At 33.2% G+C, this 16507-nt stretch overlaps 1 long non-coding RNA gene across 1 annotated transcript in view; it reads left to right on the forward strand.

Moving 5' to 3' along the window:
* Positions 1-5201: 5201 nt before the first annotated feature.
* Positions 5202-16507, forward strand: part of LOC140598935 (uncharacterized) — a 116439-nt gene continuing 105133 nt past the window's right edge. The window contains exon 1 of the long non-coding RNA XR_012001458.1: positions 5202-5381. This is a non-coding gene — a long non-coding RNA (uncharacterized lncRNA). The remainder of the gene's footprint in view (positions 5382-16507) is intronic.

A 16507-nucleotide genomic window follows, 5' to 3' on the forward strand; every position in this document is an offset into this window, starting at 1 on the left:
GTCTGAAGTGATACAATCTCATTCTTTTTTTATGGCCAAGCTGTGTTTCATTGTATATATACACCACATATTTTTTATCCATATATCTATTGATGGACACTTAGGTTGCTTCATATCTTGGCTATTATAAATAATACTGCAATAAATGTATGGGTGCATATATATTTTCAAATTTATGTTTTTCCCCTTTGGTTAAATACCCAGTAGTAGAATTATTAGTTAATATGGTATTTCTATTTTTAATTTTTTGAGGAACCTCCATACTGTTTTCCACAATGGCTATACCAGTTAACATTCCCACTAATGGTGCACAAAGGTTTCCTTTTCTCCACATCCTCAACAACAATTGTTATTTCTTGTCATTTTCATTTTAGCCATTCTGACAGTTTAAGGTGATATCTCATTGTGGTTTTGATTTGCAATTCCCTGATGATGAGTGATGTTGAGAAATTTTTCTTGTGTCTATTGGCAATCTGTATGTCTGGGAAAATGTCTCTTCACTCACCTAGAAATTAATATCCAAAGAAAATATCCTTCAAAAGTAGAGAAGTACAGATTTTTCTCAAATAAACTAGGAGATTCATTGTCAGCTCACCTGTTCTACAAGATATGTTAAAGTTTTGATGGCAAAATAATTTAAAAATTTTTTTTTACTATTTTATTTATTTATTCATGAGAGACACAGAGAGAGAGAGAGAGGAACAGACACAGGCAGAGAGAGAAACAGGTTCCATGCAGGGAACCCGACATGGGACTCCATCCCAGGTCTCCAGGATCACACCCTGGGCTGAAGGCAGCACTGAACTGCTGAGCCACCTGGGCTGCCCCAAAATATATATTTTTTTAACATCAGAAATTGGCCTTTGCACAGAGAAATTAAGAACATTTGGAATGGAATACATAAAGTTTTGAAAACTGTGTATGTGTCTGTGTGTATGTGTGTTTATTTATTTTAAGTGCTCTTAAAGAGAATTCACTTAAAATTAAACTTAAGAGATAAACTTTTTAGTCAGTAATCGTTCATGTTAAATAGAGAAGTAATCACCTTTTCCCATGTACCATTTCTTCATAACCCAAAGATGATGATTAGTAGGGTTAGTGGGGAAGAAGAAAGCAGAGGAGGTCACTAACATTCAAGTACTTTCCCACATAGTCTTTTATTTTATTTAATAAAATTATAAGGTCTGCTGTACGATAAACCTGGAGACTATTTCAGCACCAAAAAAATTTAATCTTTTTCTGGGACACTCTCTTGATTCTCTATTTGAGCATATAATTATGCACAAAATAGGTTATCATTTATAATAGTAAACAAAATTTGATTTTCCATGTCTAGCCTTTTACTGTCAGAAAGAAGAGAATGATATCAAAATACTACAAAAGATAATGTTAAATAAAGAAAAATAAGCAATCCTTTAGGCGAGACTGTTCTACAAATCTACCTTTAATCAGAGTTGCCTATAAAGGCTTTTTTATGAGATCATGAAAAAGATTCCTAAATATAATGTGTACTGTGTACATACAAGTATATAATCTAGATGTAGGCCCCTGTCCATTTGTGAAAGCCACCATAAATCATAAACTATATGTTCGTATAAAATTAGAAAGAAAATTTATAGTCAATAATAGAACAAAATTCTATTTCTCTGGGTAATTATATTCACCATCTTTATAAAATAAAACTTCAGAAAAATTATCCTTGTCAAACTTTTTTTTTCCCTCCACTCTGGTGACTTGCTAACAACTAACATTGTTATTTTCCTTCATCTAATTTAATAAGGAACATTAATCATCCATTAGTTGGTTCTTTAGCTTAATGTTATTTGCTCTAGTCCACAAATAAGACAGCTATGGCTTGAAGTTGTTAGCATTGGAATTCTATTAGGATATAGCATTTATCTTGTCCCTTCATATTAGTTCAGTTAATTGCATTTGATTTTTTATTATTCTATTTAATGAAAAATATACACTGTTATATGTAGGGCCAGCCCTAGGCAAAATAGTTAAACAAATTAATGTGTGTCTTCAGTTTCTCCCTGTTCATTGCCCTTCTCTTATATTTAGGAAGAATCTCACATAAAAGTTATTAAATGAAATGATTGATTAGAATGTTGGCTTTTCAAGCATCATTGCAAGTCAATGGCCTGAGAGTTTAGGACAGGTGAACATTTTGTGACTATTGTCTAGGACATTTATACATTGATTGACCAAACATATATATAATCTAAAATAATTAAATATGCTAATAATTTGATTTAAGACAAAACACGATGTACATATCTGTACATGAGAAGGCAAGATAATGGAAGAAAATTAGTCATTTCTATCATATATTAGATAGCCAAACAAAGTGAATGAGTTAGCCATTAGTGGCAGTATGATAGAAATAACCGATGAACAGCCTTTCTATAAGAACCTTAAAATTCAGTTTTGTATTGTCATGAAAGAATTTTCAGAGGCTGAAAACAATGCAAAAACAGGAACTATGGTAAGTAGTCAAGCATCAAGACAGTCTTTACCAACTTGGTATCCTTAAGCAGCTCAGGCTGCTGTAACAAAAATACTGTAGATTAGATGCCTTATACAAGTAAGCCTTTATTTCTCACGGTTTTAGAGCCTGGAAAGTCCAAGATTAAGGTGCCAGCAGATCCAGTAAGGACCTGCTTCCTGGCTGGTAGACCCCCGTATTCTCACTCTACCTTCGCATGACAGAGAGAGAGAGAAAGAAGAGATTTTTAGTGTCTCTTCATTCTTGGGCTCTAATCTAATTCATGAGGGCTCTGACCTCCTGATCTGATTACCTCCAAAGACCCTATCTCTAATTACCAGCAATAAAATTCTGTTTTGATGACTATATGAATTATAGAGGACAGAAAATAAAGCCCCAGCCTGCACGTGGTAGGGATTCCGTAGTAGATGCCCACAAAAAATAAATAAATAAATAAAATAAAATAAAATAAAATAAAATAAAATAAAATAAATTTAAAAAATGATTTCCACACATATATAAGATTCTCAGTGTAATTGTGCATAAGAAATGCCTATATTTTGCAATAGAAGTGGCTCTCTTAACTTCCATTTTAGTAGAAGAAACAAAAACAATATATGTCCCTAGACAATTCATAAGGCTGTTCTTAGCATCTTCAAATTTCAGACTTCATTCAAGTTTTCTTTTCCAGAAGTATTAACTGGAAGAAGCAAACACAAATTCTCTTTGGAGGAATGACTTTTCAATCTAGTCGTCAAAGTATTCACAGATAAAAATCCAAGGAACGTGGGCTTACAACCAAGATGAAAGAACAAAATTACATTAAAAAAGAAACGATGAGACCTATGTGGACCACAGTGCTGTAGTGAGAACCAGTGGGGAACAAATAAGGTGGATTTTAATGAATAAGAATTTAGATAGAGAATTTTACACTTTATCAGAGACAAAACATAAAATATCTACACTATTATATTTGAGGATACAGAGGAAGTACATGTTATATGACAAATGAGGAAGAAATTCATCATAAGACTGCTGCCAAACAAACTACTCTAAAATTTTGTCACTTAAAAGAGCAATCATTTACTTATAGAGCAGGAATTTTGTTTGGGCACAGTTGAGTGGTTCTGCTGGTCTGGAGGGACTTACTCATATAGTTGCTACAGATCCAAGTTCACTGGAGAACACGTTTAATCTGCAGGGGTCCCACCGTGGCGGCTATTCTCTGTCACTTCTAAAAGGTTGTAGTTTGAAGTTATTCACTTGATGGCAGAATTTTAACATGACCTGGAAGAGGGACTTTTGAAGTCTCTTCTTATATAGTACTTGCTACTGTCTCACTAGCCAGAGAAAATCAGAAGTCCAACCCAGTGTAAAACTGGAAAAATAGATGACAGCACTTAATAAGAGGTTCTTCAAAGTTCTGTCACAAATGGCATGGATAACTGAATGGGGAGAATTAATTGTTTCTAAATAACACTTTTAATTAGAAGGTGAATTAAAATATAGGAAAATTTTATTTTAATTATTTGTAAATAATTTTACTAAAATCATCTTTTCTTTATTTTTCAGAATCTCTATTATTCTAAAATACATATTTTTATTCTTATAACTTAATTCACTTTATGTTTTTGCTCTATGTTTTGAGCAGTATCTTTCATGTCTCAGAATACTAATTTTTTTTCTTTTTTTAATTGGAGTATAGTGGACATACAATATTATATTAGTTTCAGGAGTATAATATAGTGATTTGAAAATTACATACATTATGAAATGCTCATCACAGTAAGTATAGTTACTGTCTGTCATCATACAAAGTTACTACAATATTATTGATTATATTCCCCATGCTGTAATTTTCATTCCCATGACCTATTTGTTTTACAGATGGAAATTTTTAACTCTTAATCCCCTTATTTCACCCATCCTCCACTGCTGCTACACCTACCACCCTGGCAATCAGTAGCTTGTTTCCTATATTTATGTGTCTCTTTCTGTTGTTTGTTTTGTTTTTTAGATTCCACATATAAGTGAGATCATATGGTATTTGTCTTTCTCTGTCTGACTTATTTCACTTAGCATAATGCTGTCTAGATCCATCCATGTGGTCACAAATGGCAAAATTTCATTCTTTTTTATGGTGTGTATACATATGCGTATATATACACATATATACATATACAGATATGTATATATATACTGTATTTTCTTGATTCATTAAATATGGCTTTTTATAAATAATGCTGCAATAAACATAAGTGTGAATATCTTTCTGAATTAGTGTTTTTGTTTTCTTTGAGTAAAAACCTAGAAGTAGAATTACTGAATTGTATGGTATTTCCATTTATAATTTTTTAGGAACCTCCATACTGTTTTCTGTAGTATCTACATCAATTTACATTCCCACAAATAGTGCACAAGAGTTCTGTTCTCTCCATATCCTCCCAACACTCATCGTCTTTTTGACACTAGCCGTTCTGACAGGTATAAGGTCATAACTCATTGCGATTTTGATTTGCATTTCCATGATGATTAGTGATGTTGGGCATCCTTTCTAGTCTCTGTTGGCCACCTCATGTCTGTTCAGGTCCTCCTGAATTTATTTTTACTATTTTCTTGGGTGTTGAGTTTTATGAATTATTTATGTATTTTAGATATGAACCTCTTATTGGATATATCATTTACAAATATCTTCTCCCTTTTTTTTTTTAAGATTTTATTTATTTATTCATGAGAGACACAGGGAGAGAGAGAACCAGAGGGAGAAGCAGGCTCCGTGCAAGGAGCCCGATGCGGGACTCGATCCCGGGTCTCCAGGATAACGCCCTGGGCTGAAGGCAGGCGCCCAACCGCTGAGCCACCAAGGGATCCCCCAAATATCTTCTCCTATGTGGTAGGTTGCCTTTGTGTTTTGTTGGTTTCTTTCACTGTGCAAAAGCTTTTTAGTTTGATGTAGTCCCAAGTGTTTGTTTTGGTTTTTGTTTCCCCTGCCTGGGAGGACAGTTCCAGAAAAATATTGCTAAGTTTGATGTCCAAGAGTTTTCTTTTGGGAGTCTATGGTTGCAAGTCTTACCATTTAAGCCTTTAATCTGTTTTGTGTTCATTGTGTTTAGTGTAAGAAATTGGTCCAGATGTACTCTTTTGCAAGTAGTTGTCCAGTTTTTCCAATACCATTTATCAGAAGACTAATCTTATCCTCAGCAGAAACTACTAATTTTACATTCCTTCATTGAGCTTAGCATTTATTTTTATTCAAGAAAAATATTGTTTATGTTTTATTTTCTTGGAAGCTGTCATTTTAATTTCTTTTCTTTTCCACTTGTTTTATTTCAATATGAAAAACCTGCCCTACTAATTCAGCTGTGTATCCTACTTAGGTTATTTTATTTATTTAATGTGTTTAATCATTCTTAGGACACTCATGTAATACACCCCTTGTTTGTTGCTTTACTTTGTCCTTATGTAGATCATTCTATTATAATGACTCTAGAATTGTTAACTGGCAAGAGCTAGACAATATAGAAAAATAATGTATTTCCATGGCAATACAGTAAACAGAGTACAAATTTAGATTTTTATGATGAGATTTTTTCCTCAGTATTTTGTTGTCCTTAATTTCTTTTTAAAAAGTATTTTAGGGATCCCTGGGTGGCGCAGCGGTTTGGCGCCTGCCTTTGGCCCAGGGCGCGATCCTGGAGACCCGGGATCGAATCCCACGTCGGGCTCCCGGTGCATGGAGCCTGCTTCTCCCTCTGCCTGTGTCTCTGCCTCTCTCTCTCTCTCACTGTGTGACTATCATAAATAAATTTAAAAAAATTTAAAAAAAAAATAAAAGTATTTTATTTATCTGACAGAGAGAGAGTGCGCTCATGAGTTGGGGCGATGGAGAGAAAGAAGGATAAGCAGATTCCCTGCTGAGCACAGAGCCCAACCTACCATGGGGCTCAAGGCAGGGCCTGATCCCAGGGCTCTGAGATGATGACCTGAGCTGAAGTCATACACTTAACCGAAAGAGCCACCTAGGGGCCCCTGTTCTTAATTTCTAATAAGTGGTGGACAAGGATTAAAGAATTCTTTGCCTACCAGTCAGAATTGCCTCAACTCATTCTGTAGGGGAATTTGTTGGGATTACCATTTTATCAGGAGGTATTTGTGGCCTAAAAGATGCCATGCTATTAATGAGCAGGGGGACCTTTCTCTTTTAGCTAGAGTACACTAGAGTGACTTATGCATATCAGGTAGCAGTAGAGTGAGTGGTCTTTTTTCTCTCTTCCTCCAGTGAGAAAATTCCCTTTTTTTTTTTTCTTTCTGGTTTCTCCCTTAAATCATTAAAACACTTAATTTCTCTGTGAGATCTCTCTAATACAAAATTTGTGGCTTCAAATGTCCTTAGTTTCTTCTACATTGTTACTTAGTAGCCCATCTTATTTTAGTTGGTGAAGGAACCATGCACATGCTGAGTAGAAAAGAAAAATAATCTCAGGAAATTATGCCCAGGTCACCATCATAACCAAAGTGTTTTATTTTAAAGTAAGTAAATCCACTTGGATGTTAATCTCTTATATGAAATCATATTTTATGGTTTCTACTATTGCCTACACTGTAGTATTTAATATTTATTGATGACTATATTAGTTTAAGAAGCACTAAACACTGATTTTTGTAAAGACATTACCATGGTCTACATGCTTAATCTGATTCTTAAAAATTATTCCAAAGAATATTAAAGGATAAGGAAATGGAAATGATTATGTGTGTGATAGTGCAGCAAAGAAAAATATAGATGCATTTTTCACATTATTTTCTTCCTAATACTTACAACTGGAATATCAATTGTTTGTTTTTTCTTTTCCAACTCATGTTACTTTTTATATGTTGGATTTATGACCTGTCACAAATTTCTGGTGCTCAGATATAGGTACTATGATGTTTCCTACAATTTTGAGCTATTTGCTTTGCTTTTTAAAATTTTGCTTTGCTATAACTTGTTTCTACTAAATGATGGCAGAGATTGGATTTTCCTGTTTTACAATAAAGATATCTAACAGGTATGTCTGCAGAATGCACAATAACCACTGGCCTTCAGTTACTAGATCTATATAATCGTATCTGTGGCTAAAATCTTCTTTTAGAGAATATTTTCAATATTACAGATGCTAACAATCTTTTTAAATGGATTTTCTAGGCTCATAGAGAAATCACAAAATTGTCAAGCCTCGGTTTGTTTTCTTTTGACAATGTTACCCTGAAATACACAAGTAAATAGACTAGTTTTCCCCTCCGGAAATGTAATTCTTTGTGATATGCTAAGGCAATAGGTCCCTTTTCTCATATTAAAAAAGCTGATGGGAATTCTTTTATTTTACTCTATGTTTGTTTCTTTATACTGACTGTTGATTTATATGTTGCTTTACACTGAGTAAAGTTTATAATTTCCAAATGTTAAGAATGGTAATACATTCAAGTACCAACTTGATTTGTTGTAAGAGCAGTTTTTACCATTCATACTCCAATAAGATTAAGTCATTTAATGTTATGTAATTTAATGCACTAGATTTTTTGAATTTCATCTAATTGAGAACTGTTCTTCTAATTTTGCAGACATATATATATACCTATATTTTTGTGTAAAGATTATTACTGTTCATATATACTGTAAAATTAATCCTAACTTTTCATTACTACCTTGATTTTTAAAATTTTGTAAGGATTTTTATTATTTTAAAATGTATTTGGGACACCTGGGTAGCTCAGCGGTTGAGTATCTGCCTTTGGATCAGGGCCTGATCCCAGGGTCTAGGATCGAGTCCCATATTGGGCTCCCTGAGAGATGCCTGCTTCTCCTTCTGCCTCCTCTGCTTCTCTCTCTGTGTGTATCTCTCATGAATAAATAAATAAATAAAATCCTTACAAAAAATGTATTCAATTTTAGTGATGTAAAATGTGGTGTTCAAAGCAGAACAAGTAAAATTTTTCAAAGTAGTAAGATGATGGATTACGATTAGATTTTTATTAAACTTTTTTTTTTCAAAGACACCTGGGTGATACAAACAGTTAAGCACCCAAGCTTTTTTTTAAGATTCTATCATCTATCTATCTATCTATCTATCTATCTATCTATCTATCTATCATCTATTTGTAACAGAGAGGCAGAGATATAGGCAGAAGGAGAAGCAAGCTCCACGTAGGAAGCCCAAATTGGGACTTGATCATGGGACCCTGGGATCACAATCTGAGCCAAAGGCAGACGCTCAACCTCTGAGCCACCCAGGTGTCCCATTTATTTATTTATTTGAGAGAGAGAGCAAGGGAGAGAGAAAAAGCATGCACACATTCTGACTTATTTTTTTTCATTGTAACTGACTGAGCCAGGCACCCCAAGAGTCCAACTCTTTATGTCAGCTCTGGTCATGATCTCAGGATGGTGGGATTGAGCCCTGCATTGGGCTCCATGCTCAGCCCAGAGTCTACTTAAGATTCTCTCTCCCTCTTTCTCTGCCCGTACTCCTATTCTCTCTCTCATTCTTTCTTGGTTTCTCTCAAAATAAATAAATCTTAAAAAAGAACAAAAACAAAAACAGAAACAACAAAAAAACATAAAGATACCTATCATTTTCCTATGCAGTTTTTCTTGAATCTTTTTTCATTATCAACACCCCCTTTTTCTTTCATTATCACCCCGAGAAGTAGCCTTTTTAGACATTTTGTCCTAATCACACACCTAGTCCTGCTTGTGAATGTTACTTACGTTGTTTAGTACTGTGGCCCTTTGGAGGGACATAAACCAATACAATATCTAGGATTTTTTTCACAGTTCCCAAACATCACCTTTGTTGTAAAAACTTGCCTGAGATAAGGGAGCCTAATATTTATCCTAGATTTGTCCCTGTAAGGGCACGTTGAGGGCTTTCTCAGAAGATGACATCTGTGCTCCAGACCTTTCTACTAATCCTTTTCCTTACAGCTATCTTGTTCTAACACTTTTCAAATGCTTTGCCACTATAGTTAATCAAACATTTATGGTAAAAATGAATTACTTTCTTTCATTGCATTACAAAACATCAAAAAATTTTAAATAGTAAAGAAGAAATATAAGTTAAAGTTATGATTTAACACATATGCTTAATAGAGGCACCTGAGACAGAAGTACTGACAGAAATGTGTGCATAGATATGTTGCTTTTTTTGTTTTAGAAAAATTTGATTCTATTATTTATATAATTTTCATCATGTGTGTATATCCCTTGCCTATCATGTTAATCACAAGTTTTTCACATGTAATAGTAGCTCATAAGGATAGTAAACCTTACTGTGTAATATATGTTCCGAGTCATATTTCCCAAATTCATTTATAAAATTTGACAGTGTGGAGAAGTGTGGGGTTCCTTTCACTTAAATATAATTAAGGTAATCAATCTATTTCTGTGGAACTACTTGTTATTCATTATCATATTTTTTGCTCTCCCTGTTCTAAATCAGGTAATTATTTATCTATATTATATTCTGCATGGTCTAATTTTTCACCTTTGAATATTTAATCTAGCTGAAAATTATTTTGGTTTATGATGTAATGGTGGGAGTGTCCAATTTTGTGGTCTCTGGCTTTCAGGATAATGGTAGCAGCATAAGAAGGACAAAATTTCTTGTGATATCATGCAAGATTTTCAAAATCTTTTTCAAAGTTGTATAGGCCCAGTTCATTTGACATGAGTCTTTTTATCAAGAAGCGTTCTACTGTATATATATTTGTGTTTATTCATTCAGAAAGCTATGCATTTACCTATCATTTATTCACCAAGTGTCTATCAATTACCTATTGTGGGTATCAAGTGTGGTATGTCATATATACAGACCGAAGTACTTGCAGCACTGACTACCACAGTGTACGTAGCTTAGTCATGGATTTGATATGTGTACAGATAATAATAAAACCAGCCTAATGTTAATCTCCTGACTATTTTACACAGTACACAGGTCAAGGAATATTAAAATAAAAATTTATAGCCTTTCATACAAAAGTTTTGGTCATGCTTTTTCATGATAATAAAACATTACTCAAATATTATTGACAGTAATGTTTTCCAAATATTCAGAAATCTCAACATATGAATTGCAATGTCAAAATATCAATAAGTATGTTCAACGTTATTTTAGGGTTTTTATCTGCCTGTAAAAATGCTCTTCAAGTATAATCTGATCTCAGTATTGTATGCACATCTTTTTAAATCTCCCTTTATAAGGACTAGCATGAATTCAATTAATTTTTCAGAAATGACCTACTTTAGTCATATGTTTTCTAATCCTCAGATCCTCCTTATTTTGATAAGAATTAATAATATTAAATAATTCTAATTGTAAGAATTATTTAATCTTGAAAAGCAAAACATGTTTTTTCTATTATTTGGGAAAAGCAGTTTTGAACACAAAAAATGTGAGGACACACTGGCAGCAATAGGTTTATAATGTCAGTATATCAAATCAAAAGGAATGTCAGGAATAATTTTCACTCATGAGATTCAAAGATACATCTTCTAATAGTTTTTATATAATAGGTAGTTTTGATTTTATTCCACACCAGTAAGTAAATTGATCTACTTTTTCATTTCTATACTAGAAATTAAAATAGGGATTTGCTTCTGAAATATAAGTTGCTGTTAGATTGAAATCAAAGTGGTGGTGAGGGTCACGGATGCTTGTAATGAGTGGACACACTTTTTTAATTCATCAGATACTGGAAAATCAAGACTAATATTTGGAACCAAGAGGTCTTTTTGTTGTTGTTGTTGTTGTTATTCGTGCTACTAACTCATGTTTTGGGGATGTAATCTCACTGAATCTCAGTTGCATTATTATTGAATAGCACTTTCTGTTGACTCCCTGTTGTGAGAACTAATGAGACTAAATCATGTCCTAAAATATAATAAGGAAGAAACATTTCATAATGCACAGCTACACTATTTAGAAAAAAATGAGAGCATTGACAGATATATCATGAAAGAAAACAGAATATTAGCTTTAGACAAGGCCATAGCCTGAGCCATAGCCCAAGTAGGAAACAGTATCCAAATCAAGAAAACAGACAGTTTAGCACATGCTCACGGCTGTTTGTGCTCTTTTTCAGCATTCACCACCTTTAAGCTTGATTATACTATCCTGTCATAACAACAGACTAATATAACCTGCTTAGTGCTTATAAAAATGGAATCTTTCATTATTTTCTCCTTTGGTTATGTGATCTTTGATCATTGTCATCACTCTATTATATTCTATGGTAAATAACTATAGTTTATTGATCTATTACACTATTGATGGGCATTTGTTTATTTTCCTTTAAAAGCCCAGTACATGCAGTGGTGATATAAACATTTTACCATATACCTTTTGCTAAATATGTAAATACATTTCTGTTGGAAATACATCTAGAACTGGGATTCCTGGACCATAGGGTGGGCACTCTCAGCTTTAGTAGAGAATGCTGAATAGTTTTCAAATGGTTTTACCATTTCTTTACTTTCCTTTTAGTACTTAGGTTCACATGAAATATTATATGTTTACTTGTTTAGTTCCTCCATATATAATGTAATTTCCATGAGAATAGGTACTTTTTCTGTTGAAGTAAACCCTATGTATGAAAAATAACTCATATATTGTTTAAAGAAAAGCTTTCATTTTGAATGAATGAATAAATGTACATTATTTTATGTGTTTTTATATATGCAGAAAATTGGGGGGATCAAAAAGGATGTCTACCTCAACCAGTCTTCTCCATTGTCTTTTCTTTGCATAGTCTCCAAAATATGATAAAAATTGAACATATGTGACATCATGTGAACCATTAGCATGTTGTTTAAATAAGTAGTTTATTGCAATTGTTAGATAGTTTATAGCAAGTTCTTGAAAAAACTGGAAAGAAAAAAATGGAAAGAAGATTAATATATTTGGATAGATTGACATAAAAATGTTTGGATTTAAATTTTTTACTGTACTTTAAATCTAGGAAAAATGTCAAAATATGAAAAATTATCTTATTTTAAAAGGTATATTTATATGTAAATTTATTATTATGCCCATTTTGAAAAAAAGGATATCTTTTCCTGGCCTCTTCTGTCTCTGATAGACTTATAGCATTAAGTTACAGAGTTTTATCTGTCAGATCCATGAGTTTAAAAGTGATTACCCTGTTTCTTACCTCAAGAAGGCAGGATTCTAAAGTTTGACAACTAGAATCTCGTTCAATTTTTTTTTTTTTTTAGTCTGCTTTTGTCAATTAGTTTTGTGTGCTGAGAGATAAAGCAGCTCATTCTACATACAACTCAATGCTAGCATCAAAAAGAACAGAGCCACTATGATTTTCATAATATATTATTGATATGATTTATGAACTGAAGTTCAGCATTCAGAGAACTAAGAACTTTTCTACAAATATATTTCCCTTTGCACATGTGAAATCCACTTGTTGAATCTCAAGTAAAAGACATAAAAGTCCAATGTTATAAAATATGCCACAGGTCGATTTGCTACTCACAAAACCTTACATTTTGATAATTATACTATAAGTAGTAGAAAGTAAAATTGAAAGCTGGATTCACCCAAGCATAAATACTATACATTTACTTTCCATTCTCAGTGCTACTTTTTTTCTGCCCTATTTGGTAGTGCTGAAATATAATGTTTAGGTCAAAGCTCAAACCAAATATATCTAATACATGGAGGAAGAGAGATTTTATTAAATGGTGGAAAATCCTTCAGGTTTACAAAAGCATCATATATTGCAAAATAGGAATTATCTTCATTTTTCTTGTTACTTCTATTCTTACTTCCAGGAAGGAAAAAAATATGTTCAGATACTGACTGCAGAGCTAGCAGGGAGGGACCTTACAGTACCTAAAGACAATTTGTTCTGGCTTTTCTGTGAAGTAGTCATTCTAACCACCTGATTGATCACCTCCCTGCGCTTTTACATTTCTGATTATGAAAGTCCCTGTGAATTCATGCAGAGGGTTGGGGGTTGGATGGTGGGAGGAAGAAAAGGAAAGGCTTTCCTCTATTCCATAAAAATAAATTCTCAATCTTACTGGGTCACTTTAAGTCATCTACAATGTTGCATATTCTCAGACAATATGTGGAAGAGTCCAGAGAAGCTTTCACAGGCAGAAATACATGATTGAAAGCTTTAGAGGAAAGAGTGCCTTACGTTTTATTCTATTTAACAGAAGGAGCTGAAATGTATATTGGTGATATGGGAGGGAAACAGGGTAGAGAGAACGAAGAAGGCAGAAAAGAAAGGGAAAACAAGAGTGAAGCAGAAGAAAAGAGAAGGGAAGGGAAAGAGAAAGAAGGGAAAAAATATAGAGAAACAGAGGAGAGAATTAAATGTAAATTTAGAATACATCTGGAATGACTTCAAAGCCTGTAGCCTGTAGCAATGACCTAATAGCCATTGCTTCTACTTGCCCTGCCTCTAATAAAAGCAGGGATGTATACGTATTTTTTTCAGAAATTTATTTATTTATTTGGGATAGAGAGAGCAATGCTGGGGGGGAACAGCAGAGGGAGAGGAAGATAGAGTCTTAAGCAGACTCTGTGCTGAGCACAAAGACACATGACACAGGGCTCAGTCTCAGGCCCCTGAGATCATGACCTGAGCGGAAACCCAAGAATCAGGTGCTTAACCGGATGCACAACCCAGGTGCCCCAAAGCAAGGAAGTATTTTAAGGAAAGAATCAGATGAAGGCTTTTAAGACCAGATCTTGGTTGTATTTCTCTAGATATTTTAATAACATTAATAACTTTTATGAGACAGAATAAAAGACAATACAGTTAAAATTGCACCATTAAATGCTCAGCAGGTTGAAAACCAGTCTCATTATTTCTATTAACTCAACAGCACCCAATGAAGACCATATCTACCAAGCTGAAGGTTTAATTAATATCATTAAAATAATAGAATAATACATCAAGAACATCAAGGATTTTAATTTTGTCAAATGATTACTTTTTTATATTATCTTATTTGGCCTTACAGCAGCATTCAATGAAATCGACCACTGTCTTTACCTTCAAAGACTCTTTTCTTGGCCTTTCTGACCACTCCCTCTCCTTTTCCTGCATCTAGTTTCCTCTTCACACCACTATGTATTGGAGTCCACAGAATGCTTTCTCCATCCTGCTCTCTAAACAGGTCTATTGAGTGATTTCATCTGATCTTTTGGATTTATATATAGTGTGAATATCTCCTGACAGCATCCAAACTTTTATTTCCAAAATAAAGAGAGACCAAGCTTTGGCCCAAACTAGAGAATTGTATCTCTAACAGCCAGTTCTCTATTGTTATATTGTATAACTGGAATGAGGTGTTGGTCAATTGACTAAGTTTTGATAACTCACAGTAATTACCATGGGGTATATGTATCTTTAGAAATGAAGGGTAATTTTCATGTATTATCCTCATTGTTTAGGCTTTCACCAAAAAAGCTAAGAAAACAGAGCCTTACTCTAAATATTTTATTTTTTGTTCTCTAATGGGATGACATGAGGAAATGGATGGGAGAGCTTAGCACAAAAGAGATGCACTCTTTTTCAAAATAACAAGGCTCTCTGTTATTTCTCATATGTTGGTATATTATCTCATTATGGGATTTACTCTATAACCTATTTCTTAAATCAGGCCACTTTCCATATTCCTTGAACATAAAAGGAGACAGTAGATGGCAGAAGTAGTTTTGTTAGGTAATATAAGAATAATCACAACAAACTAGGAAAAAAATAGAAGAAATCTTTAGAAGATGGGCAAAGTAAATTAATACAAGAGGTATCTAAGCCATCATTGGTCATTGTATCTTTGAAAAATATTTAATGGCATTAAAATTTTCTTGATGTATAAAAGTATACAGAACTATCCAGATTGTTTTTTTTTTTCAGCCGCTCATATCCTAAAATTGGAATAGTAGAGAAAGAGTTATCATGGCCTTTATGTAAATATAATGAAATATCTGTGAATTATTCTACATAATATATTTAATGTGTAACCATAGACTATGTGCCCACAGAGTAAGTGCATTATATATATCTTTTCATAGGCACCTTTCATAGGCAAATTTATCTCATCTTTACTCCTCTCTTTCTATGACTGTGCACTATCATAAATATAGTGCTGATGATGAACATTCTTATTCAGGTCTTACTCAAGAAAAAAATCTTAAAAAAAAAAAAACAGAAAAAAATTCCTTTTGTAAGGGATACATTGAGCAGATTGTTCAAAAGTAAAAACATGTCACCAAAAGCAGTCTTGTGTGGTTTCACTGTTTACTGTCATTTATAAGTAACTTTAAAGATAATTTGAATCTTCTCTTTATTACAAATTGGACAAAAAAAGGCAACCAGCATATTCTTTTACATGCCTAACATACCATATATAATTTGCTATTGTTTAAATGATAATATTAAAATTTCAAAGTTAGATTAATTTCCTTAATGTGCTCTCATAGAAACACAGAAAACTCTTAGAACTTTCTCATAGCCTTTAAAACCTCTGGAATATAAAACATTCAGTTTTGATAGTTTTTATATCCTAATCACCCGGGTAGAGAAAGCCAGGTGAACTGGAAAGATAGTAAGATTCAAAACTGGCATTAGAATGTCAACAATGGGAATGCAGAATTTACAAGTACATCCATTGTATTTAAATTATATTCAGCTGCCAGAATCTTAGGATTTGTGTATGACTATGATTTACTGAGTATATATTGTGAAGGACACTACTGTGAATGCTTTTCTTTTTCATCTTATTTCTTACAACAAACCGTGAAGTAGTGCTCATCATTATATTTGTTTTATAAATAAATAAGCACTAAAGAACAAAGAAGTTGAGTTATGCATAGTCATCTAGTTAGTAAGTAGTGAAACAGATTCAAATGCAATCTCACTCCAAATCCAGTACACTTAAACACAATATGAATAATGAGCATAAAAATCAAAGACACAAAACTCATGGTACTCCCGTGCCCCTGCATACACACT

The sequence above is a fragment of the Vulpes vulpes genome, chromosome 5 (assembly GCF_048418805.1).
Source record: "Vulpes vulpes isolate BD-2025 chromosome 5, VulVul3, whole genome shotgun sequence".
Classification (NCBI taxonomy): Eukaryota; Metazoa; Chordata; class Mammalia; order Carnivora; family Canidae; genus Vulpes; species Vulpes vulpes.